Below are 26003 nucleotides of genomic sequence, written 5' to 3' on the forward strand. Positions count from 1 at the left end.
AGAACTCAGCTCCGCCCTCGCGATGCTCTTCGGGTCTGTGCTGAGGAAAACGCAGCTCCGCCCTCGCAAGGCGCACAGCGCCGGCGCAGGCGCGGAGAGGCGCACAGCGCCGGCGCAGGCGCGGAGACATCAGGCCCAGGCACCCCTCCCCAGCTGTGAAAAGGTGACAACTGAGGGTGGCAAAGGCTCGGGGTTGTTCAGGGCGGGGTGGGCTATGGACCCATCAGGCTCGGCACCCAGGTCAGGGCTCCAGGGGAGGTCAGGTGGGGCGAAGGCCAACAAGGAGCCGGGGCTGGTCAGGAAGGTCTCCTGGTGACCAGAGCACTTTGCCTGAGCCAGCGTCGGAGGGAGGTGGGCTGGATGAGCCAGGGAGGCGCCCCCCTCCGTCAGCCCCCAGGCCACTGAACCCTGGGTAGCGAGAACCGGCAGGGGAGGCTGCAGACGGAGGAGTGGAGGCTTCTTGGCTTTGGGGGCTCTGTGTAGAAGCCTCTAGAGGGTCCCTCAAGAGGCCCCCAAATGCTACCCCATGGTGAGAAAACAAGGCGAGGCCGTGCAGGGACCCCCCGGGTTACAAAGGGCTGCCACTGTGAGAAGGCAACGGCTGCAGGCTGGGGCTGGGCTTTCTACCTCACCAAGCCTCTTCCCACCCAAAGGGCCCAGAGAGGGGCAGCTGCCCCCTCAGCGGGCACAGCACCTCCTCCCTGTGTGATGGGGTGGGGCCCACAGTCTCCTTTCTCGCGGCCTGTCTGGGCTGACCCTGGGTCCCAGCTCGGCCATGGGGACTTCGGCATGTAAAGCCCTTGGGGGGCAGAGCCTACCGCTCCCGCCAGCTTGTGGCTCTCTGTGTCGCCCCCAGCACTGGACTGGTGCCTTGGAGGGAGGCTCCGCCCTCCCCCACATCAACCAGCTGAGGAGTTCTGTCTTCCCAGGGTTGTGAGGGAAGCCAGCTCTGCAGGCCGTTGTCCAAGTCCAGGCGCCGCCTCCTCCAGGGAGCCTTCCAGACCTGATCTGTGCGGCAGAGGCCCAGAAGGACCTGGGTGTGGGGATCCTAGCGGGAGGCGGGGGACCCAGCGTGAGCAGAGAGGGTCTCAGTGCTTCCTCCTGAGTGAGGGTCACCCATCTGGCTCCAGCTGCACAGAGCCACTCCCTCTAAGCGCTCCTGCTCTCTGCCTTTCTGCATTAGCTCTTGCCTCATCACCTCGCCTCCCCAGGCAGAGAGGCTAGGGTCCTGCTCACTGGGGCGTCTCCCTTGCCCACTGGCACAGGACTACAAGGAAAGGGGTTGACCCCCACCCTCCCCTGCCATGCCCAGGAGGGTGCAGACAGAACTGGGAAGGTGCTAGAGGCCCTGGGGGGAGGCTAGACGGGCACCAGGCTTTGGGGGGCAGGTTCCCATCTCTACACCCCAGCCCCAGGCGGATGGCACGTGCCCCTCCCGCTGCCCCACCTGTCACCCACCTGCTGGCCCCAGGCTGTCTCTGCTCCTGGCTCCCCTCCCAGCTGCGTCCCAAGCTGCCTCTCCAGGGAGGAGTGACAGCTGGCCTGTGCCACACCCTCGAGCCCCCACCTGGACTACCCCCTCCCTGGGGCAGGACCCCTGCGTGTGGCACAACCAAGGGGCCTGCTGATGGGGGCTCATGTGAGCAGTGCCCCAGCTGTGGGTGTGGGTGCTGCCAGCTGCCACCGCCTTTGCCCTGGCTTTCCAGATAGACCCCGACCCACACTCCGAAGCTGTATCATGAACGCTGTGGTAGGCGGCTGGCGGGGAGCGGGGTTGCTGTCCCACTACCCTCTGGAAGCCTCAGCCACGAAGGGCCCCTGTGGGCACCTTTTCCCGGCACACGGTGCTGTGTCTCTCCACTCTTGGGCTCTGCAGTGACTTGAGGGGTCAAGTCTATGACCCCAGGGGAGGCTGGGCTCATGAGGGGACCAGAGACCTCAGTGCTGTGCAGGCAGTCCCGAACCACCCTGGTGGAAGGCCCAGCCCAACTCCCCAGTCCTCCTGCCAGCTCCCTGTGGTGTCCAGGAGACCTGTGGTCAGGCCTGGAGGAGAAGCTCCCCCTCCCCTCGACATCCTCCCTGCCGCCCTTGCTCTTCACCAGAGCCTCCTGACTCCCCAGGCCCCCAGAGAGGACTGACTCTCTCCAGCCGACCTCTGGGCTCAGGACAGCTGGGTGGGGCAGCCCCAGGAGCTGCCTGCAGGGGGCAGAGTCGGGGCGGGGACCGAGCCGGACACCCATTCTGGAAGTGTCTGCACTTCCAGGCAGGGGGAGGACGGCCGTGGGTAGCTGGGAGTGCTGGGCCGAGGATGGGCGTTGTCAGGCCTTCAGTGGGGACTGGGAGGTAGAGGTGGGGGGGCGTCTGTGGAGGAAGGAGAAGAAGGGCCAGTGTCCCGAGTCAGGGGTGGTTGGCAGTGGACGAGGCCGACAGAAACAGACCTGAGCTTGGGGAGCTCCACTCAGAACGAGGCATCCGTCAGGGTTCTGTGCATCCTGGTGTCCCTGGCTGGGGGCCAGGCCCCGAAGTGGAGCCTGGGACTGTGAGGGTGCGGGGGTGTGCTGGGGTGGGAGGTGGATGGAGCCCCCCGACGCCTGGCCCCTTGGGCTGAACCTTGGGCTTCGGAGCCAGAACAGACAGGAAATCACCTAATTGCATTTGCGCAGGAACACCAAATCCCTTGCAGCTGCACGGGGCTAAGCCAGGGCCATGGGCGGGGTCAGCCATCCCAGAGTCCTGACAGCTCCGTGGTGCATGCCAAGGGGCCTGGGCCGCTGGCCGGGGTGGCGCCTTTCCCAGGCCAGAGGCCCGCACCCCACCCCAGGAGTGCTGCCCCCCTTTCAGTTCCCAGAACGGAGCCCAGCTGTGGAATAGTGAGGGGGTGAGGTCATGGGGAGGGGGCCCACATGACTCATATCCTGAGGTAGGGGAAAGGGAGGAGACAGAGAAGGGGCCCAGGGGCCTCCACGTCCTCAGCTCTGCTGGGTCAGAGGCCAGGGGCCGGCGGGGCTTCTCCCCAGCACAGGGTTTTAGGGGAGACACCAGGAGATGCTTACTCTGCACCCCCACTCTGTCCCCCAGGCCCCTAGCCAGGGAGAGCTCAGTCGGAGTGATCCTCCAGGGGCCCAGCTCTGCAGGGATGATGTTCCCAGAGTACACACCTGGGCCTCGTGCCAGGGCCGGCACCGCTGTTGTCGGGGCCATGGCAAAGCAAACAGTCAATGTTTGCCTCACTAAAGTGAGGCTGCAGCACCCTGAAGGGATCCCTGGAGGGGGACGTGGTCCCCTTGTTCCCAAGCCTGTCTGCACACGCATGTGGATGTCAAGGGTTCCCGTGTGTGAGCACGAGCATACTTGTATGTGCATGGGGTGCGGGCATGTGTGCCTGTGTGGCTGGAGCGTGGGCTCGTGGAGAACGTGTGTGAGTTGGGTGTGCGCCTGCATGTGCCCCAGGCCTAGGGAGTCCCGCGCCCGGCCGCACTCCATCTGTTGGGCATGAGCTGTGAGCAGAGTGAGGGCCTTTATGGGGCTGTTGGGGCCCGGACTCGTTGCCCTTAGGGGTGGACCTGAGGAGACTTGTGCACACGAGCTTCTGGGGTCTCTGCGCCAATGTGTGCTTCCAAGCCCCGCCTCCCCTATGGCTTGGTGGAGGAGGTCTGTGGAGCTGGAGCGAGGGCCCTGGACCCATCGGAAGCCCAGGTCCAAGGAGGAGCTTGGGCTCCATCTCATGCCCCAGGCCCAAGGACACACACCCAAGCTGAGACCTTGCTCACATGGAGGGGCTGGGACATGGGAACACGGGGAGGAACATGGCCAGGCTTCTCCTCCATGGAACCCCTCCACCTCCTCAACACTCTGCCCCAGCTCTGTACCGTCCTCCGTTTGGAGGGGCTGGGTCATGAGTGGGAGTGGGAGTGAGCATGAGGGCCCCTGCACCCCGGGCTCTGCCTCCCCAGGTGGAACGAGGCCCAGCAGCCCCCAGCCACGCGGCTACTACTCCATTCAATCAGTGCCCCTCCATCTAACAAATACTCCCTCATATAATCAGTACTTCTGCATCCAATCAATATTCCTTCATCAACACCTTTCTATACAACCCATGCTCCTCCGTCTAATCAATGCTCCTCCATCTAACCAATACTCTGCAATTTAACCACTGTCCCTCCATCCATTCAGCGTCCCTCCATCCATCCCATGGTCCCCCAGCCCTCCATGAGCAGCATGGAGGCAGACCCACATCTGTCCTGTGCGCCATCATCTCCCTGATGCTCTTCAGGACAGGGAGGTGTCTCACAATTGCATCGAATGGAGGAAGGCACATCTTTCCAGTGATCCCCACTCTAGGGCTGCCTTGGGAAAGCACTCCCAGGGAAAACACAAACACAAAGCAGAGGGTTGCCCAGTGTGACCCTCTGATGTGACCATGGTGGCTGTCCACTAAGGTAAAATCCTGATGCTTTTCCTCCTCTGCAGACCACTGGCCGGACCCCCGAGCTAGCCCGCCAGGCCTCCATAGAGCTGCCCAGCATGGCCGTGGCCAGTACCAAGAGTCGGTGGGAGACGGGTGAGGTACAGGCTCAGTCTGCGGCCAAGACTCCATCCTGCAAGGTAAGGTCCCCGCCAGGGGCAAGGCTAGGCTGCAGAGCCAGCGCCTGGGAGTTTAGTAGCAGGCCAGGTTTCCTTGTTAAGATGAGCGTGGGACTGTCCAGGATGAATATGGGCAGACAGAACCCTGAGGTATTGCAGTAGGGTTGGGTTCACCCTTGCTGGTGTAGAAGGCTGTGTTGTCCAAGTGGAGGTGGATGGCACCTTTATTCCTTTCCCTGCCTCTTCCACTGGGATCACACAGAAAAAGTTTTGGTAGGCAGATCCCAGGCCCCCTGGCCAGGTAAGGCAAGGCAGGAGAGAAGGGCCCAGGGCTTCTACTCCCCGAGATCCAGGGGTCTGCCCTTGTGACATACCCTTCTGCTGCCCGCAGGATATTGTGGCTGGAGACATGAGCAAGAAAAGCCTCTGGGAGCAGAAGGGAGGCTCCAAGACCTCATCAACAATTAAGGTAGAGCCTAAATGTGGTTGGTGCAGGCAGGAAATATTAACTCATTTCGTTGTCACACAAAAACAGAAGACATAAAACAGTTAAAATAGGCCAGGCACAGTGGCTTACACCTGTAATCCCAGCACTTTAGGAGGCCGAGGCGGGCGGATCACGAGGTCAGGAGATGGAGACCATCCTGGCCAACATGGTGAAACCCTGGCTATGCTAAAAGTACAAAAAAAAAAAAAAAAAATTAGCCGAGCGTAGGAGCACATGCCTGTAATTCCAGCTACTCGGGAGGCTGAGGCAGGAGAATCACTTGAACCAGCAAGTTGGAGGTTGCAGTGAGCCGAGCTCTCACACTGCACTCCAGCCTGGCGACAGAGGGAGACTCAGTCTCAAAAAACAAACAAACAAATAAAAACAAAACAAAACAACTTGACACACTTAGAAAATGAAGATTTGTTCTATTGGTTTTCTTTTATTTTAGAAAAATAAAGCATTGTTTAAATATTTCTTTACAAGTACAAATATAATTTAAATTTAATAAATGTTCAAAGATATCTGTAATTAAGTTTCATTCAGCAGACATATATTATGTCTAATAGAGAACTGGCTAAGTAAGATATAAAGGATTACATGAAAAATCACAAAATTGTCAGTAAGAGTCTTAAAAGTCAGTGATAGGACAGTAGTTAAAAGATATGAAATAGTTATTTATTCTTACACATTAAACAGGGTATTAATAGTTTTAATAACCTTGAAGTTTGACAACACTGTAAAAACATTACAGACCACTTTTATTTATGAAAATACATGCAAATAGCCAACACCAGTTGGGCTTAAGGCTGCTACTTACTTAACCAGTAAGTGACAAAGCTGAAATTCAAACCAGGTTTGAGCTATACCAGTACTACCCTTGAAAAGGTTTCCTTACACTCAGCTTTCCTTAATTTCTTAAACTCTTTTTTTTTTATAATTGAGACAGAATCTTGCTCTATTGCCCAGGCTGGAGTGCAGTGACATGGTCTTGGCTCACTGCAACCTCTGCCTCCCAGATTCAAGCAATTCTCATGCCTCAGCCTCCCAAGTAGCTGTGATTACAGGTGTGCGTCGCTACACCTGGTTAATTTTTGTGCTTTTAGTAGAGGCGGTGTTTTGCCATATCAGCCAGGCTGATCTTGAACTCCTGACCTCAGGTGATCCGCCCACCTCGGCCTCCCAAAATGCTGATATTACTAGTGTGAGCCACCACGCCTGGCCAATTTCTTAAACTTTTGATTATACTAAATATGTTCCTTCTGCATGATAACACTGTTTTTCCTTTTATAAAATTAATCTCTTAAAATACTTTAAAATTCAAAGTACGCTTTTAGATTCTTTAAAATACTCACTGCCATGTTAATGGCCTTTAGATGTGTGATCATAGCCTATTTGCTTTTCATTGACTTAGTTTCATATTTCTTTGCCTTTTTCCCCCTACTTTTCCTTATAGAACTATTTACTAGTAATGAAATCATTTTAAAGAATACACTTTTTCTTCCTCCTGCTAACTGTTAAGAGAATGTTTTATAATCACTCTGGTCATAGCCTGTAAGTTTCTTTTCTAAACTATCTTTTCAGGATACATATTTATTAACTTGCTTTCAAATGAATATGGTCGTGTCTATGCAGCAAGTTTCTTTTCTTTCTTCTTTTCTTTTTCTCTTTTTTCTTTTTCTTTTCTTTCTTTTTTAAGGCAAGATTTCGCTCTGTAGCCCAGGTTGAAGTGCAGTTGTACAAACATGACTCACTATAGCCTCAACCTCTCTGGCTCAAGTGATCCACCGGCTTCAGTCTCCCAGCCAAGTAGCTGGGACTACAGGTGTGCACCACCATGCTCCGCTAAGTTATTTAGTTTTTTGTAGACATGGATTCTCAGTGTGTTGCCCAGGCTAGTCTTGAACTCCTGGGCTCAAGCCATCTTCCTGCCTTGACCTCTCAAAGTGATAAGATTACAGGCTTGAGCCATTATGCCCGACCTCTTTTTCTTTTCTTTTTCTTTCTTTCTTTTTTTTTTTTTTTTGAGACAGTCTCGCTCTTGTTGCCCAGGCTGGAGTGCAGTGGCATGATCTTGGCTCACCGCAGCCTCCACTTCCTGGGTTCATGCGATTCTCCTGCCTCAGCCTCCCGAGTAGCTGGGATTACAGGCATACACCACCACGCCCGGCTAATTTTGTATTTTTTAGTAGAGACAGGGTTTCTCCATGTTGGTCAGGCTGGTCTCGAGCTCCTGACCTCAGGTGATCTGCCCGCCTTGGCCTCCCAAAGTGCTGGGATTACAGGTGTGAGCCACCGTTCCCGGCCCTTTTTTTCTTTTTAACTGAGCTTATTTATCTGTTCCCCAGCTTGAGTCTGGGTCCTACTGTCTTGGTCAGAGTATTTTACTATATTGACCTGGACAATTCTGCCATCGTGAACCATATTCCAAACCTAAATATGTAAGAACATAGAAAGATTATTTTAGAAGCAGAATTTTAACACACACACACTTTATTCTGAAAATTTAGCAACAAAATAAAAGGTGAGTTGTGATAGTTGATGTATCAACGAATAGAAGAAAGCCTGTAATCTGTTTCAGAATGCTGTTTCTGGGGCTGGTAACATCAAAAATAATCAAATTAAATGTTAACTTGCTGACTCATAAGATTTTCTCTAATTTAGAAGTTGGAGAACATATATACTCCTATTACCACTTTCCATCTTTCTCAAATACAGTTTTTATAGTTTTCTGTTGGCTTCATCATCATATTGAAAGATTATTAATCACTTACATATATGTAGTTTTCTGTTAAGTCCTGTTCAATATATTACAAAATTTTGATCTGTGTATGTAATATCAATTAATAAGATGGTGTTTGTTAAATCAGATTACGTGTTCATTCACTTAGTCATTGTTAATACTTCACAGAATATAAATTGTCTTCCATGAGCATGAATTTCTCTCTTAATTCCACATAATTGTCTTAAAATTATGCACCATTTATCGTTAAGAGTGAAAGATTATGTGTCATTTATTGTAGTGGTAGAAGAAAATAAAACCAAAACAGAATCCAATCCAAAAGCTTAGGTTTTTGTTGTTACTACAGTAATTACATCTTCATATACTAAGGACAGCACACTATTACTGTCCAAGAATGGTGCCTCGGACAACTGGTTGCTTACACTTTTCAGAGATGAGATAGGAACATAAGCAAGCAGGAAGATTGTTGTCTAAATATGAAGCAAGAAAGGCTTAAATGTCTTTATTCAGGGGATTAGGCATCATAAGTTTTTTTTTAGAGAAATTGTTTTCATGATATTTCCTATCTGCTTTTGTCACTTTGCTTTTGTCTAAGTACATAATATTTATAATATTTATAAATTTATTATTTACATGTTAATACCAACATTTTTGATTTATTTTGTTTTATTAATAGGAGCTCTAATTCACATTTCATAGCCACCTTTGTATAGGCAAAAGAACTGAGAATTAAAAAAATTTTCAAAGCTTAAGGAAAAACGAACTTTCTAGTTTATGGTAATTATTGTTTATACTACTTTGTACGTTCTTGCCTGTTTTTTTCCATTTACTGTGATTGAACTTTTATCTTCTAAATCAAATAACATTGAATAACCACAGTATTGCAAGGCACTTTGGGATGGAACAGTTGAGTCTATTTTTATTTAGCTGTTAACCTCAGCAGATTTATAATCTAGTAGAATGCAAAAATCCCCTCTTTGTGTGTCCTTAATGCAAGTGGGAAGCACTTAGTAGGCACTTGATTATTTTATGTTGTGTGCGAGAATGAAGGCTTCTGCCTTTAGAGGGCTTATCTGGTTTGGGATGAGATAAATTGTGAACATTTTGAAAATTAGAAGAGAACAAGACAATAATTATGTCATAGTCCTAATTAAATGAGATTAATTGTAGAAGGTGTTTGGCAGAGTACGTGATACCTATTAAGTATGCCAAAGTCCTTATTTTCTTGCCTTTTTGCTGAACATTAATATAAGTCTCATAAAGTGTTAAAAATATGTACATACAGAGGTTTTTTTGTTTTGTTTTTAAATAGAAAATAAATGCTCTTGGAATTCGGAGAAGGGATTACTGTGGTGTGTGTAGGCTCAGACTAGGACATCGGTAGAATCTGAAAACGAAAGGGCATTTGGAGAGGTAGGAGAGAGGAGAGCATAAGCCAAGGCATGGAGCTGGGGAAGCTCAGGTAGTATCTGAAGACTAATTGTCTACTTATTTTTTTTTAAATATAAAATTGTGAATTTCGTTCTTTCCTTTGCCCACCATCCTCCCCTCTGTTGCTCAGGCTAGAGCACAGTGGCGTAGTCTCAGTTCACTGCAACCTCTGCCTCCCAAGTTCAAGCGATTCTTGTGCCTCAGCCTCCCAAGTAGCTGGGGCTACAGTTTTGAGCCACCACACCTGGCTAATTTTTATACTTTTAGTAGAGACGGGGTTTCACCATGTTGCCCATGGCTGGACTCAAACTCCTGAGTTCAAGCGATCCATCCATCTAGGCTTCTCAAAGTGCTGGGATTACAGGCATGAGCCACCGCGCCCAGCCTAATTGTCTACTTTGATTGGAGCATAGGATGTGTGAGTAGGAATGTGGAAGACGAAGCTAGATAGAGGGGATGGGAACAGATTGTTGATAGCCTTGTTCCGTTGGGAAGAGTTTGGGTTTTATGTAGTTCCTTAAGATTTATGGATTCATAATTCATACATAAAGACTGAATGTTTTAAATATGAGAAGTATTGCCTATTGAAGAATACTTCTTTAGAGATTGTATACCTATCAACAGATGATCATGTTGGTTTAAAACATGTTAAAAACTCTTTTGGAGCTAACCATAAACAAAATCATACATTATAGAAGACTTATCATTTGCAAGTAATACTTTCTGAGAGCTCTGTAAATCCTCAGATGTTAAGATTAAGACAACTTTTTGTGGAATTCTTTATCTGAATTATATTTCCATTGAGATTAATATATTATGTTTCTTACATGTACGCATATTCTACAAGTTAATATCCTTTTCAGCTTTAATGAAGGTTTTATTTCACTTGAATCCTTTTTGCTCAGGTTAGAGCATTTGCTGAATTAGTTCAGTGATTTTTGGTGGGGGAGGTATAGAACATTTCTGTTCTTTTTCTGGTTAAGAGCTGCCATTTTCTTAGTCCTTACATTTTTCTTTCTTTGTGGGGGCAGAGGGCATTTTACATCAATAGATTTAGTTTTTTTTTTTCTTTTTTCTTTCGAGACGGAGTCTCTCTGTCACCCAGGCTGGAGTGCAGTGGTGTGATCTCTGCTCACTGCGAGCTCTGCCTCCCAGGTTCACGCCATTCTTCTGCCTCACCCTCCCGAGTAGCTGGGACTACAGGCGCCCACCACCACACCCAGCTAATTTTTTTGTATTTTTAGTAGAGACAGGGTTTTGCTGTTAGCCAGGATGGTCTCGATCTTGTGAACTCGTGATCCGCCCGCCTCGGCCTCCCAAAGTGCAGGGATTGCAAGGTTGAGCCACCGTGCCCAGCCTAGTTTTTTTTCTTAAACTGTTTAGAGTCATTGCCTTTTAACTTTAATACAAATGCTTGGCTGGGCATGGCGGCACACGCCTGTGGGCCCAGCTCCTCGAGAGGCCGAAGCAGGAGAATCGCCTGAGCCCAGGAGGTCAAGACTACAGTGAGCTGTGATTGTGCCATTGCACTCCAACCCTGTCTCAAAAAAACTTCCAAAAACAAATGCTTGGTGTTAGACTAGACTCATGCATTTAGCCCCTAGATTGGGCCTCTAGCTTCTCCATTGCCTTAACAAAGTATCTTCTGGGTAGCTCTCAAAACAGTGGTAACCATGAATGTTAAATCTATGAATGTCATACTGTCTCATACCGTAAATCTGCAGAATTCCTCCCTTGATTGATATTTTATTCTCTCTTTTCTTCTACATATGTGTATATGTACATATATAGTTATCCTTCGATGTCTGTAGGGGATTGGTTCCAGGAACTCCCCCATCCAATACAAAAAACTGGATGCTCAAGTTCCAATTTTCTTATATAAGGTGGCATAATATTTTCATATAAACTATGCACACCCTACCATATACTTTAAATCATCTCTAGATTATTTATAATACTTAATGTAAATGCTGTGAAAATAGTTGTTATACTGTATTTTTAAAATTTTGTATTTATTGAATGTTTTTGATAGATGGTTGATTGAATCTGCAGATGTAGAACTCATAGATATGAAGGGCTAACTGCATATATATGTGTGTGTGTGTGTGTGTGTGTGTGTGTAAATTTAAAAAAAAAAGGGAATTTCTAGCCCTTTGAGCAAACATAAGGAACATTTATAAAGAGTTGAAAGATAGGAAGATGTGCTGAGGGAATTTGACTGATTCGAGTTCTGAGGGAGCCTTTGGGATCTCAAGAAACCTACTGATGTACATTTATTTATAAGCTGCCATAAGGTGATAATGTGGGTGTAATTAATTTAGTGCTTTAAGTGAGAATTTGGGCAGTTGAGGGTTTTCTGTATACGAAAATCTATGTTTGTAATCTTACATTTAGGGGTGGAGAGATTGCTTTTGAAAGAATATACCAGTATCTCCTATAGCATTTCAGAGGTAAAATGTTATCTAGAAGGATCACTTGAGCCCGGCAGTTCAAGGCTGTAGTGAACTATGATCATGCCATTGCACTCCTAACCTGGCAGCAAAGAGAGACCCTCATCTCTAAAAAACATAAAATGAAATTTATCTTTATTTTCAATATAATCCATAAGTTCACATCTTATGTTTTTTTGAAATGTAACAATAGATAAATAAATAAAATGGTACAGTAATTTTATTTATTAGGAAAATTTCAGGAGACTCGCTGGTTTGTTAAAATGTAAAACTAGGCCAGGTGCAGTGGCTCATGCCTGTAATCCCAGCACTTTGGGAGGCCGAGGCAGGGAGATCACCCGAGGTCAGGAGTTTGAGACCAGCCTGGCCAACATGGTGAGACCCCTGTCTCTACTAAAAAGACAAAAATTAGCCAGACGTAGTGGCGGGTGCCTGTAATCCCAGCTACTCTGGAGGCTGACATAGGAGAATTGCTTGAACCCGGGAGGCGGAGGTTGCAGTGAGCCGAAATCGCGCCACCGTACTCCAGCCTGGGCAACAGAGCGAGAGTGTCTCAAAAAAAAAAGTAAAACTAGCTGTAGAATAAATACCAGATTAGAATACAGTTTTTAGGCTTGGTGCAGTGGCTTATACATGTAGTTCCAGCACTTTGGGAGGTCAAGGTGAGAGGATTGCTTGAGGCTAGGAGTTCGAGACCAGCCTGGCAACATAGCAAGACGCTGTCTCTACCAAAAAGATTAAAATTAGCTGCATGTGGTGGTGTGTACCTATAGTCCCAGCAACTTGGGAGGCTGAGGCGGGAGAATTGCTTGAGTTCAGGATTTCGAGGCTGCGGTGAGCTATGATTGCACTCCAGCCTGGGCAACAGAGTGAGACCCTGTCTCAAACAAACAAATAAACGAATAAGCAAGCAAGCAATTTTTAAGTTGAACATCAGTTCTCTACTTGACTCCAGAGTTAAATAGGCATCCAGTTGCTTTTTGTGTTTATTTTTATATTCACTGCTTTTGCCTGCAGCTGTGTTTCTGGTTCTAAGTAAATATAACATATGCTGCTGGTACACATATGTCTTAGGCAACATATGTTTCATTCACTGGATTGTTAGCTCTGTTTTGTTTTGTCACTACTTTAGTCCCAGTACCAATAACTGTGCCAGGCACAAAGTAGGTGTTTAGTTAATATTGTTAAATGAACAAATACAAATATTTGATTTTATCACTTGAATCCTCATTTATTAGTACTATACTATCTTTTCTTAGCTGTTTTTGTGAACATATGTGTGCTGGTCTTGTACCCTAACTAGATTGGAAGTACATTGTGGGTGGAAACTTGGTTTTATTTGTTTTTCCTATATTCTCCTTTACAGCAGTCTATACCTGATGGGAAGTAGGTATTTCCCAAACATGTGATTGAACTGAAATACATTGGTAGATTTCATTTTATCAGGAGACTGCCAAAAGTATAGTCATAAATAAGGAATTTGGAAGAGAATCAAAAAGCTAGTATGTACTCGTCTGTCAGCTTGAAGCCTGTATAAGACTCCATAGTTCTGTGGAGTAAAAAGGGTAGGGCTCTGGGGCTGGATGCGGTAGCTCACACCTGTAATCCCAACACTTTGGGAAAAAAAAAGAGGGTTCTGGGACTATTCTTTGCTTCTTCTTCTTCTTCTTCTTTTTTTTTGAGACAGTTTTGCTCTGTCATTCAGGCTGGAGTGCAGGGGCATGATTTCGACTCATCACAACCTCTACCTCTCGGGTTCAAGCAGTTCTTCTGCCTGAGCCTCCTGAGTAGCTGGGATTACAGGTGATTGCGACCACACCTGGCTAATTTTTTTATATTTTTAGTAGAGATGGGGGTTTTACCACGTTGGCCAGGCTGGTTAAGAACTCCTGACCTCAAGTGATCCGCCCGTCTCGCCCTCCCAAAGTGCTAGGATTACAGGCGTGAGCCACTGCGCCCGGCCTCTGGGACTGTTCTTTTCCTTGCTCCTTAACAGACTATTTCCTGCTTTTTGTTTTGTTTTGTTTTGTTTTGCTTTATTTTTTGTTTTTGGCCTTCTAACTGTGTTACAAATGGTTTAAGTCAGTGGTTCTCCAAGGGTGGTCCCAGATCAGCAGCATTATCACCTGGGTACTTACTAGAAATGTAAATTCTTGGGCCCCACTCCAGACCTACTGAATGAGCAACTCTGAGGGTAGAACCTAAAAAAATTGTGTTTTAACAAGTCATCTGGGTGATTCTGATGGTAAAGTTTGATGTCACCAAATGATAATGACACTTTTTTTTTTTTTTTTTTTGAGATGGAGTCTCACTCTGTTACCCAGTCTGGAGTGCAGTGGCGTGATCTTGGCTCACTGCAACTTCCACCTCCCAGGTTCAAGCAATTCTCCTGTCTCAGCCTCCTGAGTAGCTGGGACTATAGGCACGCGCCACCATGCCTGGCTAATTTTTGTGTTTTTAGTAGAGATGGGGTTTCATCGTACTGGTCAGGCTGGTCTCGAACTCCTGACGTCAGGTGATCCACCTGCCTGGGTCTCCCAAAGTGCTGGCATTACAGGCATGAACCACCGCACCTAGCCTGATAAAGACACTGTCTTTAAGAGAGAGGGCTAGAGGCAGTGATTATGTGCCAGAGAAAACTAGCAGCCTAGATTTAAAAGGGTAATATAATCCAAAGCTTTTCAGAGGGAATAGATATAGTTTATAGAAGGCATTAAGACATAAAGCAGATTATTGAAACTTCATTGTACACTGTAACCATTTAATTGACTATTACTTATATATTTCCTCTTTTACTTTGAAGTTTGTGTTCAAATCAAAAGATGAGAACCTTAAATTAATCAAGCTTTATAATATTTTATTTTAGATTTTTGTAAAGGTGAATGCTGTTTGTATTCCATAGCAAGTAACTGAAAAGCTACTGAAAAGTGTCCAACCCAAGAATTTTGTGTATTTTTCATTTTGAATATACTTCTCAGTGATTTCAATTTTGAATCCTAGCCCTTTTAAATTTTAGAATACAAGGTAGTTTAAAATGGCTTCAATAAGGCTGGGCGCGGTGGCTCGCACCTGTAATCCCAGCGCTTAGGGAGACCGAGGTGGGTGGATCACGAGGTCAGGAGTTTGAGAACAGCCTGACCAACATGGTAAAACCCTGTCTCTACTAAAAATACAAAAATTAGCTGGGTGTGGTGGTGTGCACCTGCAATCCCAGCTACTCAGGAGGCTGAGGTAGAATTACTTCGACCCCGGGAGGCTGAAGTTGCAGTGAGCCGAAATTGCACCACTGCACTTCAGCCTGGGCAAGAGAGCGAGACTCTGTCTCAAAAGAAAAAAACAGGGTTGGGGGGCTTTAATAAATTAAGTGCCACATTTTAAATATTTTAATTGTTTATTAGATATTGCGTATGCAGATAAACCTGTTTAAATATAGAAGATTTATATTCCTATTTACATATATCCTTTTGACAAATTAGAATTGAAAATAATATAAAAATAAATTTTCAGCCGGGCGCGGTGGCTCACGCCTGTAATCCCAGCACTTTGGGAGGCCGAGGCGGGTGGATCACGAGGCCAGGAGATCGAGACCACAGTGAAACCCCGTCTCTACTAAAAATACAAAAAATTAGCCAGGTGCAGTGGCAGGCGCCTGTAGTCCCAGCTACTCGGGAGGCTGAGGCAAGAGAATGGCGTGAACCCGGGAAGCGGAGCTTGCAGTGAGCTGAGATGGCGTCACTGCACTCCAGCCTGGGCAACAGAGTGAGACTCCGTCTCAGAAAAAAAATAAATAAATAAAATAAAAAATTAAATAAAAAAATAAATTTTCTTTCTGTCATGCAGACTTAAATAGTAAAATATCTTCCTTCTATTATTTTTATCTTTTTTGTTTATAATGGTTAGGAAGTGAATATCTAATTTTCCATACTGTGAAAAATACGTATAAAGTATCATGGAAGTTCAACATTCATTTTCCTTGAAGATAATTCCAAAGTTTTCTTCTCCAGAAATATATCCTGTTATCATGAGGTTTAGTTGTACTGATAAATGGCAGCTGATGATTTGTAATTTTTTAAACATATTTTATTCATAACACTTTTTTTGTTGTTGTTTTTGAGACGGAGTCTCACTCTGTTGCCCAGGCTGGAGTTCAGTGGTGTGGTCTCGGCTCACTGCAACCTCCACCTCCTGGGTTCAAGCACTTCTCTGCCTCAGCTTCCCAAGTAGTTGGGATTACAGGCACCTGCCACCATGCCCGGCTAATTTTTTTTTTGTATTTTTAGTAGAAATGGGGTTTCACCATCTTGGCCAGGCTGGTCTTGAACTCCTGACCTCGTGATCCACCCGCCTCGGCTTCCCAAAGTGCTGGGATTACAGGCGTGAGCCACCGCGCCCTGCCTTTTTTTCTTTTTTTTAAGATGGAGTCTCACCGTTTCGCCCAGGCTGGAGTGCAGTGGTGCGATCTCTGCACACTGCAACCTCCGCCTCCCGTGTTTGAGTGATTCTTCTGTCTCAGCCTTCCGAGTAGCTGGGAATACAGTGCCTGGCTAATTTTTGTATGTTTAGTGGAGACAGGGTTTCACTGCGTTGGCCACGCTGGTCTCGAACTCCTGACCTCAAGTGATCCCCCCGCCTCAGCCTCCCAAAATTCTGGGATTACAGGTGTGAGCCACTTGTCCGACCTATTTTCCTCTTTTTCTTTTTACCTTTTTTCCTTCCCTTTTTTTCTTCCTTTTGCTGTTTTCGTCTTTATGTCTCTCACCCTCGCCCTTCCTCAGTTCAATTCAAAGAGCAATATACTGCCATATCTGGAGAATTTTTAGCTGGAATTTAATCTGTATTTTAAAAGAGTAAGAATTTATACCAATTATGTTTTCGACTGAGGTCGTTTTACAGGAGGAATTCTTTTTTTTATGTAGGAATGTGTTTTAAGACTTTTTGTTTCTAATGTCTAAGTTTTGTAGAGAAGAAAAAGGTAAAAGATTGACATTATTCTCATAGTCTTTTACTCTTTTCTCAAAGGTCTTAGTTCAGGTCCTAATTTTCTTTCAATTATACTCATTTATTTAACCAGTCTCCTTTAGGTGGTCATTTGGGTTGTATAGATATTCTTGTCTGTGTTTTATCAGTCATGTATTACATAATTTCACGTATGTGCAAATATATATTTGAAGGATAACATTCTAAAATTGCTGAGTTAAAGGATATATGCATTTACAAACTTGACAGATGTTACCAGTTGTCCTCTATAAAGTGAAACTGGTTTATATCACCACAGCTAACATATAAATGTCTGTTTTCTACCATATTATTAAATTACTGAACTTTATCCATCTGATGGAAAAGGAGAAATCTGATTGTACTTTATTTTTTATATTTTTAATTTTTTTATGAGATGTCTTGGTATGTTGGCCAGGATGGTCTCAAACTCCAGCCTCAAGCAGTCTTCTCACCTCAGTCTCCCAAAGTTCTGGGATTACAGGCATTAGCTACCATGCCTGGCCCTGATTACCACCCTGCCACCCACCCCCTCCCCTTTTTTTTTTTTGAGACAGGGTCTCACCCATGTTAGAGTATGGTGGTGTGATCACTGCTCACTGCAGCCTTGGCCTCATGGGCTGAGGTGATTCTCTTGCCTCAGCCTCCCAAGTAGCTGGGACCACAGACACATGCCACCATGCCTGGCTGATTTTTTAAATTATTTGTGGGGACGTGGTCTCGCTATGTTGCACAGGCTAGGCTCAAACTCCTGAGCTCAAGTTATCCTCCCGCCTCGGCCTCCCAAAGTGCTGTTATTACAGTGCTGAGCCACTGTGCCCAGCCTCTGATTATACTTTTAATTGTAATTTCTCTTATGCTTGAAGTTGAACATATACAGTAAAGACCTTACGGTATTGTAGGCTGAAGTTTCAGAATCATCCAGGACCAATGATGTTAGCAGAAATGCAAAACTAGCCAAGGAGTACCGAGAGGACAAAATTGATAATTGATATTGTTATTACCTTCAAAGTTTGATTGCATTGATTAGCTTATTATTTTTATTAAAGTCATTTTAAAGAGCATATAAAGTTCTATGCCAAAGCATGTTTGGCCTGACAAGTTGGGCTGTCACTTCCTTTTGACAAGACTTTCATTTTTATCAGCTTTAAATGCATGTGTCATTACTATTCTGGTTAGGTAACATAATTATCCCACTGCAGAATATATAATTTCAAAAGAGTCTTGTGGATATTTGATGCCTTTTCCTCTGAAAACAATTGAATTGTTTTCAGACCACTTTTATCTCAGTAAGATAAATGTAATCCTTCCTTTAATTGTAATGTAAAATTTAAGAGCACATTGAAATGAAAACAAAAGCTTAACACTACCTACATTTTGAAAGTTATAAGAGACTAGATAAGTTGGATTTTATGTTTCTTGTGGTACCGAATAGAAACAAATGTCATTCAAACTAAGCTTGAATGAGAATTAAGTTTAATGGCTCACTTGCTAAACCTGAGTTGCACAATCCTCACAATTCCTTAGGGATGTGGCAAGGTCATCCTTAAATGTAAAGTTCTTGCTCACTTAATGGAAAGCACTGTAGATACATAAATAACATTGTTACCTGTCTTAGTGGGTCAGTATAATAGACAGGGGTGGTGGTACATGTGAGAGTAGTGAAATTTATAGCTAGTTTTGAGGCCCTTGTCATTTTTAAGAGCTATTATGAGTCACTTTAACAAGTTAATGTTTGTGACATAGTTCCAATTTCTTATGTGAAAGATAGTATTTCAATTGTAAATGTTCTTTTAATATTCTGGAGAGCTGCTCTTTCCTAGCCCCTCTGTTTTACTGACTTTAAAATTTGTTTACAGTTTGTTTCATGTTTCATGTTCAAATGTAGGGTTTTAGTAATTCCTTGGGGTGGAGGGCAGGAATGGGCAGAAGGCCATTGTTTCTAATTTTCCTTTTCCCAACTTTCACTTTCTTTTTTCTATGGATTACATGTCCAGGTGGGTGAGAAAAATGGTGGGGATTGAGAAAAGGGAGCAATTTATTGTTTGTAGGGGAGGTCCAAAATAAAGTCACTTAAGGAATCTGTCATAAAATTTAAATATATGATGAAACTTGTGCAAGGGGATTATAAGAACTGATTTTACTTTAACCCTTCCTGCTTTATAAAAAGATCTTGTTGATGGCAAAAAGACAAACACTTCAGCAAACTGTACTGTACACCTTGCATTTGTTTGCATTAATATTAGTTGTTTTATTTTATTTTTTGATATGGAGTCTCACTCTGTTACCCGGGATGGAGTGCAGTGGCGCAGTCTTGGCTCACTGCAACCCCTGCCTCCTGGGTTCAAGCAATTCTCCTGCCTCAGCCTCCCGAGTAGCTGGGATTACAGATGCCATCAGGCCCGGCTAATTTTTGTATTTTTAGTAGAGACAGGGTTTCACCATGTTGGCCAGGCTGGTCTTGAACTCTTGACCTCAAGTGATCCACCCGCCTCAGCCTCCCAAAGTGCTGAGATTACAGGTGTGAGCCACCACACCCGGCAGTATTAGTTGTTTTATATTGTAGACTCTTAAATGATGTGGACTATGTGTTGTAAAATCCATACCCTGAAGTAAAATGCATTTAGATGTCCCCCCCGCCCTTTTTAACTTAAATCCTTTTTCCCCCTTGCAGTCAGTGCATTTTTATATTTGTACATACTTTGTGAGAAATGTGTAAAGGAAATATTTTTGCATCTAATTGTTCTAACTTCCAAAGGTTCTTTACTGAGTTAAAAAGACTTTTTTTTTTTTGGGTCTAAACTGAATTTTGTCTGTCTTTCCCCTGCTCAGGCCCAGATTGCCTTCCTACAGGGAGAAAGGAAGGGCCAAGAAAATTTGAAGAAGGATCTTGTGAGGAGGATCAAAATGTTGGAGTATGCTCTTAAACAGGAAAGGTAATTCAGTAAAATGAAAAGTGGTGTTCTTTTTTGTTTGTTTGTTTTGAGACGGAGTTTCGTTCTTGTTGCCCAGGCTGGGGTGCAATGGTGCGATCTTGGCTCACCGAAACCTCCACCTCCCAGTTCAAGCAATTCTTCCACCTCAGCCTCCCCCAGTAGCTGGGATTATAGGCATGCACCACCACACCCAGCTAATTTTGTATTTTTAATAGAGACGGGGTTTCTCCATGTTGGTCAGGCTGGTCTCGAACTCCTGACCTCAGGTGATCTGCCCACCTCGGCCTCCTAAAGTGCTGGGATTACAGGTGTGAGCCACTGAGCCTGGCCAAAATGGTGGTCTCTTAAATGTTGGAATAATTTTTTCATCATTCCTAAAATAAATTGAAATGTTAATACTTCTTGAGTTCAGGTGTGTCTGTAGTAAACATTTGTATGAATGGTTGTAATATGTTAATTTTATTATGAATAGTTTAATAATGATCAAAAAACTGATTTATATGATTTCTTAAAAATTAGCAACATTTTTTTCCTACTCTGCCTGTTTTGAAGAAGCAGATATGCTCCCTGAACTGTTAATACCCATTCATTTTAAAGTTGAAATAGTTTTTAATTTTTAAAGCAAGTTTCTATAATGTTTACTCCTTTTCCTGTCATTTAATATTATTCAATTTGATGTATTTTCTTTAGAAAAAAATTGTTCTAGCAGACTAAGTTAAGATTCTATATAGACTTTTTTTTTTTTTTTTGAAATGGAGTCTCGCTCTGTCGCCCATGCTGGAGTGCGGTGGTGCAATCTCGGCTCACTGCAAGCTCCACCTCCCAGGTTCACGCCATTCTCCTGCCTCAGCCTCCCAAGTAGCTGGGACTACAGGTGCCCGCCACCACGCCTGGCTAATTTTTTGTATTTTTAGTAGAGATGGGGTTTCACCATGTTAGCCAGGATGGTCTCGATCTCCTGACATCGTGATCCCCCAATCTTGGCCTCCCAAAGTGTTGGGATTACAGGCGTGAGCCACCGCGCCCAGCCTATAGACTTTTTTGTGTATTTTGTTCTTTTGCTGTCTGCCATTACAATCTGTCCAGAAGCTTATCTTAGCTTTCTATTTTGCTAGTGTCTAAGATACTCCAGTAACTAAATTTGGGTCACAAGTAAAGGAAAATAGGTTGTGAGTGAGATTTTTGGAAGTTATATGAGTTATTTATTTGCTTTAATGAATGGGCCTTGGCTTTTTTTGTCGACAATCTGAGTTCATTTGTTTTAGATAACTGAGTACTTATAGATGATATTGGAATTATCTATTTTGCTACTTTCTTGCTTTGTTTTTAATGATGCTTGTTTTGTTTTTCTCTTTTTGAAGTTGGCGAATGGGATATTTGCAAAAAAATAGCATTTAGATGCAATTAGATAAATAGAAGATATTTATGAATAATGAGAAACAGATAAAATTTTATTAGAACTCATGTTCATCATCATGTAGAATCTTTAAATGGCGTAAGAGATTGAAAGGTTGACCTCTTAGTGAAAAATACGTGTTTCTTTTCATACTTTGGGAAAGTTGATGAAAAGCTGTATTAGGGACATGGAAAGAAAAAACATTTTTAGGCTGGGCGTGGTGGCTCACGCCTGTAATCCCAGCACTTTGGGAGGCTGAGGCGGGCAGATCACAAGGTCAGGAGATCAAGACCATCCTGGCTAACACAGTGAAACCCCGTCTCTACTAAAAATGTAAAAAAATTAGCCAGGCATGGTGGCGGGCGCCTGTAGTCCCAGCTACTTGGGAGGCTAAGGCAGGAGAATGGTGTGAACCCGGGAGGCGGAGCTTGCAGTGATCCGAGATTGCACCACTGCACTCCAGCCTGGGCGGCAGAGCAAGACTCCATCTCAAAAATAAAAATAAAAATAAAAAAATAAAAAACATTTTTAAAAATACATAATTTGGGAGTAGTGAGTTTTTTGTTTTTTGTTTTTTTTTTTTTTTGAGGTGGAGTCCTGCTTTGTTGCCTAGGCTGGAGTGCAGTGGTGTGATCTTGGCTCACTGCAACCTCTACCTCCCGGGCTCAAGCAATTCTCCTGTCTCAGCCTCCTGAGTTGCTGGGACTACAGGCGCATGCCACCATGCCCGGCTAATTTTTTTGCATTTTTAGTAGAGACAGGGTTTCACCATATTGGTCAGACTGGTCTTGAACTACTGACCTCAGGTAATCCACCGCCTCAGCCTCCCAAAGTGCTGGGATTACAGGCGTGAGCCAATGTACCTGGCCGAGTATTTGAGATTTTTTTTTTTTTTTTGAGACGGAGTTTTGCTCTGTTGCCACGCTGGAGTGCAGTGGCACGATCTTGGCTCACTGCAACCTCCGCCTCCTGGGTTCAAGCAGTTCTCCTGCCTCAGCCTCCCGAGTAGCTGGGATTACAGGCGCTCGCCACCATGCCCAGCTAATTTTTGTATTTTCAGTAGAGAAGGGGTTTCACCATGTTGGCTGGGATGGTCTCTATCTCTTGACTTTGTGATCCGCCTGCCTCAGCCTCCCAAAGTGCTGGGATTACAGGCGTGAGCCACCATGCCCAGCTAATTTTTGTATTTTCAGTAGAGAAGGGGTTTCACCATGTTGGCTGGGATGGTCTCTATCTCTTGACTTCGTGATCCGCCTGCCTCAGCCTCCCAAAGTGCTGGGATTACAGGCGCTCGCCACCATGCCCAGCTAATTTTTGTATTTTCGGTAGAGACGGGGTTTCACCATGTTGGCTGGGATGGCCTCTGTCTCTTGACTTCATGATCCGCGTGCCTCAGCCTCCCAAAGTGCTAGGTGACGTGAGCCACTGCGCGCGGCCCGGAGTGGTTATTTTCTTCTGGAAGAGGAAAGTAGAAAGGAGTGCAGAGTAAGAGGAGGTGAGGCTTGAATAGCATCACATAAGAAGGTGCTTGTCAGACAGACAAGGTGCAGGAAGTAGAGAGAACATGTTTGACATGGAACAAAGCAGTTTCATGTGTTCAGAAATTTGTAATCTTTGTGTGTGGAGAGTAGGATGTTGGTTGTGGTCCTCCTCTCAGTTGATGACCGATAATGGTAGAGGGGGCAAGAGTCAGATCACAGAGAGCCTAACCAAGGAGTTCAGACTTTTATCTTACATGTAACAGGGAATGTGGGAGGTTTAAATTTTTTTTTTTTTTTGAGACAGGGTCTTGCTCTGTTGCCCAGGCTGTAGTGCAGTGGCACAGTCATGGTTCACTGCAGTGTCAACCTTCTGGGCACAGATGATCCTCCCAGTTCATCCTCCCGAGTGGCTGGGAATACAGATATACTCCAGTCCATGCAGATAAATTTTTAATTTTTTAGAGAGACAGGGTCTCGCCCTGTTGCCAGGGCTGGTCTGGAACTCCTGGGCTCAAGCAGGCCTCCTGCTGTAGCCTCTCAAAGTGCCGTGATTATAGGCATGAGTCACCATGCCCAGCCAAAAAAATTTTATCTAAAATGATCTCAAACTAATGGAGGAGTTGCAAGAATCTTGTATACCCTTTACCCAGATTCACCAATTGAAAATGTTTTGCTATATTTGCTTTATTGTGTTTGCTGTCTCTGTAGGTATCATTTTTTCCCCTAAATCATTTGCTAGTTTGTCCCTAACTACCTCTGTGTATATTTCCTAAGAGCAAGGACATTTCCTTATGTGATTATAGTACATTACCAATTAAAGAAATGTAACATTGATATTCTATTATCTGATATAGTCTATATTCAGATGTTCTAAAAGTGATCTTTATAGCATTTTTTTTCCTGGTCCAGGATCCAATCTGGAAATATATACTGCATTTAGTTGTTAAGCACTTGAAAGTTTTAAGCAAGATAGAGTATGAAATACATTTTAGAAAGATCTCCTGACCTCAGTGTGGGGGTGGACTGGAAAGATCTGTAAACACAGGCAGAAAGATTGTAATAGTCTAAGATGAGAAATAATAACACAGTAGCTGCTGAAATAGAGACACATCAACTATAAAAAAAATTTTAAGTAGAGTCCATGAAATCTGCAGCTTATATAAAAATTTGGAGATGGGACAGTGGGTGAGTGAGAAAGATAATTTGAGAATGACTCCCAAGTTCCTGGCTTGAAGGACTATCTGAATTATGAGAGACTTTTAGAAGGTATCAAAGGAATTAAAAAGAAGAATTAAAGAGCAGATATGTGAGGGGGACACATGATGAGAGATATATGCTTGGGAATCATCAGTATTATTGTGAATGAAGTGAAAGTAGTAGTTGATAGAACAAGTATTGTGGAAACAGAAGAGAGAACTAGAAGGAGTGACAGGAAGTAGAAATATTTGAAGAGAAGGCAGAGGAAGAAGAGCCAACAAAGAAATAGAGAAGGAAGGAGGAGAGAGTAGTATTTTGGAAGTGAGTTAAAGGAGGAAGTTCAATAACTGAAGATGCTAAAGACTCCAAGTAAGTTGTATACTGAAAATAGTCATTTGGAGTTGCCAGTTGGAAGCTTACTGGTACCCTTACTAAAGCAGCCTCACTAAGGCAGCAGGAACATGAGCCAGATCACAGAGGATCGAGGGCTGAGAAGGACAAAGTGGGGAGAGATGGAGTTGCTTATTATTATTATTATTTTTCTTTGAGACAGAGTCTTGCTCTGTCACCAGGCTGGAGTGCAGTGGCGTGATCTCGGCTCACTGCAACCTCCGCCTCCTGGGTTCAAGCCATTCTCCTGCCTCAGTCTCCTGATTAGCTGGGACTACAGGCGTGTGCTACCACACTGGGCTAAATTTTGTATTTTTAGTAGAGATGGGGTGTCACCATCTTGGCCAGGATGGTCTCGATCCCTTGACCTTGTGATCCGCCCGCCTTGGCCCCCCAAAGTGTTGGGATTACAGACGTGAGCCACTGTGCCTGGCAGAGTTGCTTATTTTTTTAAGAAATTTGACTCTGAAGGACAGTAGAGATAAGGAACTGGCTGAATCTAGGGAAGATTTTTTTCTTCTCTTTCTTAATTAAGTGGGATTGCTCCTGGAAAACAGTTCCTGCTTTTGTGTCTTTTTTTTTTGAAATGGAGTTGCTCTTTTTGCCCAGGCTGGAGTGCAATGGCACGATCGCGGTGCACTGCAACCTCCACCTCCCGAGTTCAAGTGATTCTCCTGCCTCAGCCTCTCCAGTAGCTGGGATTACAGGCATGCACCACCACACCCGACTAATTTTGTATTTTTGGTAGAGATGGGGTTTCTCCATGTTGGTCAGACTGGTTTCGAACTCCCACCCTCAGTTGATCCACCCACCTCGGCCTCCCAAAGTGTTGGGATTACAGGCGTGAGCCACCATGCCCAGCCTGGTTTTGTATCTTTTGAAGTATATGGAATGATTTGGGATTATTCTTGATGTTATGGCACTATTTGTATAATCTAAGAAATCTTTAAAAAGCATTTATTTGTGGCTTGAATTTTAAATTGAATTTTAAAAAAATGTATTGAGGGAAATTTGAAATATAGAGAACTAATGTCTTTTATAAGTTTTAACAGTTAATGTTTTTGTCAGTCTTTTTCACCTTGATCTATTTTAATGCAATTCCAGATACCTTGTCATTTCACCTGTAAATGCCTAAGTAAAGATCATGATTTTACATGATTTCCTTTGCATGATTTTTGCAGATTTTCTAAGTAGTCCCACTTTAGGATCCAAAAGTAAAACCGAATTATTAATGTTACAGAAGAATTACTTACCTAGCAGTGGATTTATCAAAGCATTCCTTAATGTGTGATAAAATTTAATATAAATTTTCAAGATTACGTTCTGTATAATCTGAGGTTGACTTAGGAACATCTATGCTGAGGAACCTCAAATACTATATAAATACAATTCTGAAAAATTTCTACCATTTTTAAAATTTCTCTCTATTCACTGCTACTTTTATCTACCCTACTGTAGTAACTTAACTGTCCTCCTTGCTTCTAGTATTTCCACATTTTAATTCATCTTCCATATCCATAGAATTCATTTTCTAAAACACAAGTATGATAATTCTATTATATCCCTGTTTAAAATTATCTAGCTAATTTCAGGTTCTTAGTAAAGTTCTTAACAACCAGGCCCTTTCTGTCCATTCTCTGTCTCCCTTCCTTACCTTTTGGGTGTAATCATTCTGTTTGCTGTTTTTTGACCCACTGTGTGTTTTTTTCTTTCTTCCACTTGAGATGTCCCTTCTGACAGAAATGCCCTCTCCATCAATCCATTTTCTGATTGGAAAACTCCCACTGGTATTTTGAGATTTAGCTAAAATCTCACGTGTTACCTTCTTTTTGGTAGCTTTCTTTGACACCAATTTTGACCGAATTAGATAATCCCTTATCTGCATTCTTGTAATACTTGTTAGTATCCCTTAT

At 44.2% G+C, this 26003-nt stretch overlaps 1 protein-coding gene across 1 annotated transcript in view; it reads left to right on the forward strand.

The window, feature by feature from the left end:
- Positions 1–4520: 4520 nt before the first annotated feature.
- The window catches only part of XKR3 (XK related 3), a 92295-nt gene continuing 70812 nt past the window's right edge, over positions 4521–26003 (forward strand). Inside the window, exons 1-2 of the mRNA XM_054543009.1 lie at positions 4521–4605; positions 19523–19626. The gene's annotated coding sequence lies outside the window, so the exon portion shown is untranslated. The remainder of the gene's footprint in view (positions 4606–19522; positions 19627–26003) is intronic.

This window comes from Pongo abelii, chromosome 23 (assembly GCF_028885655.2).
Source record: "Pongo abelii isolate AG06213 chromosome 23, NHGRI_mPonAbe1-v2.0_pri, whole genome shotgun sequence".
In the NCBI taxonomy this organism is placed as follows: domain Eukaryota; kingdom Metazoa; phylum Chordata; class Mammalia; order Primates; family Hominidae; genus Pongo; species Pongo abelii.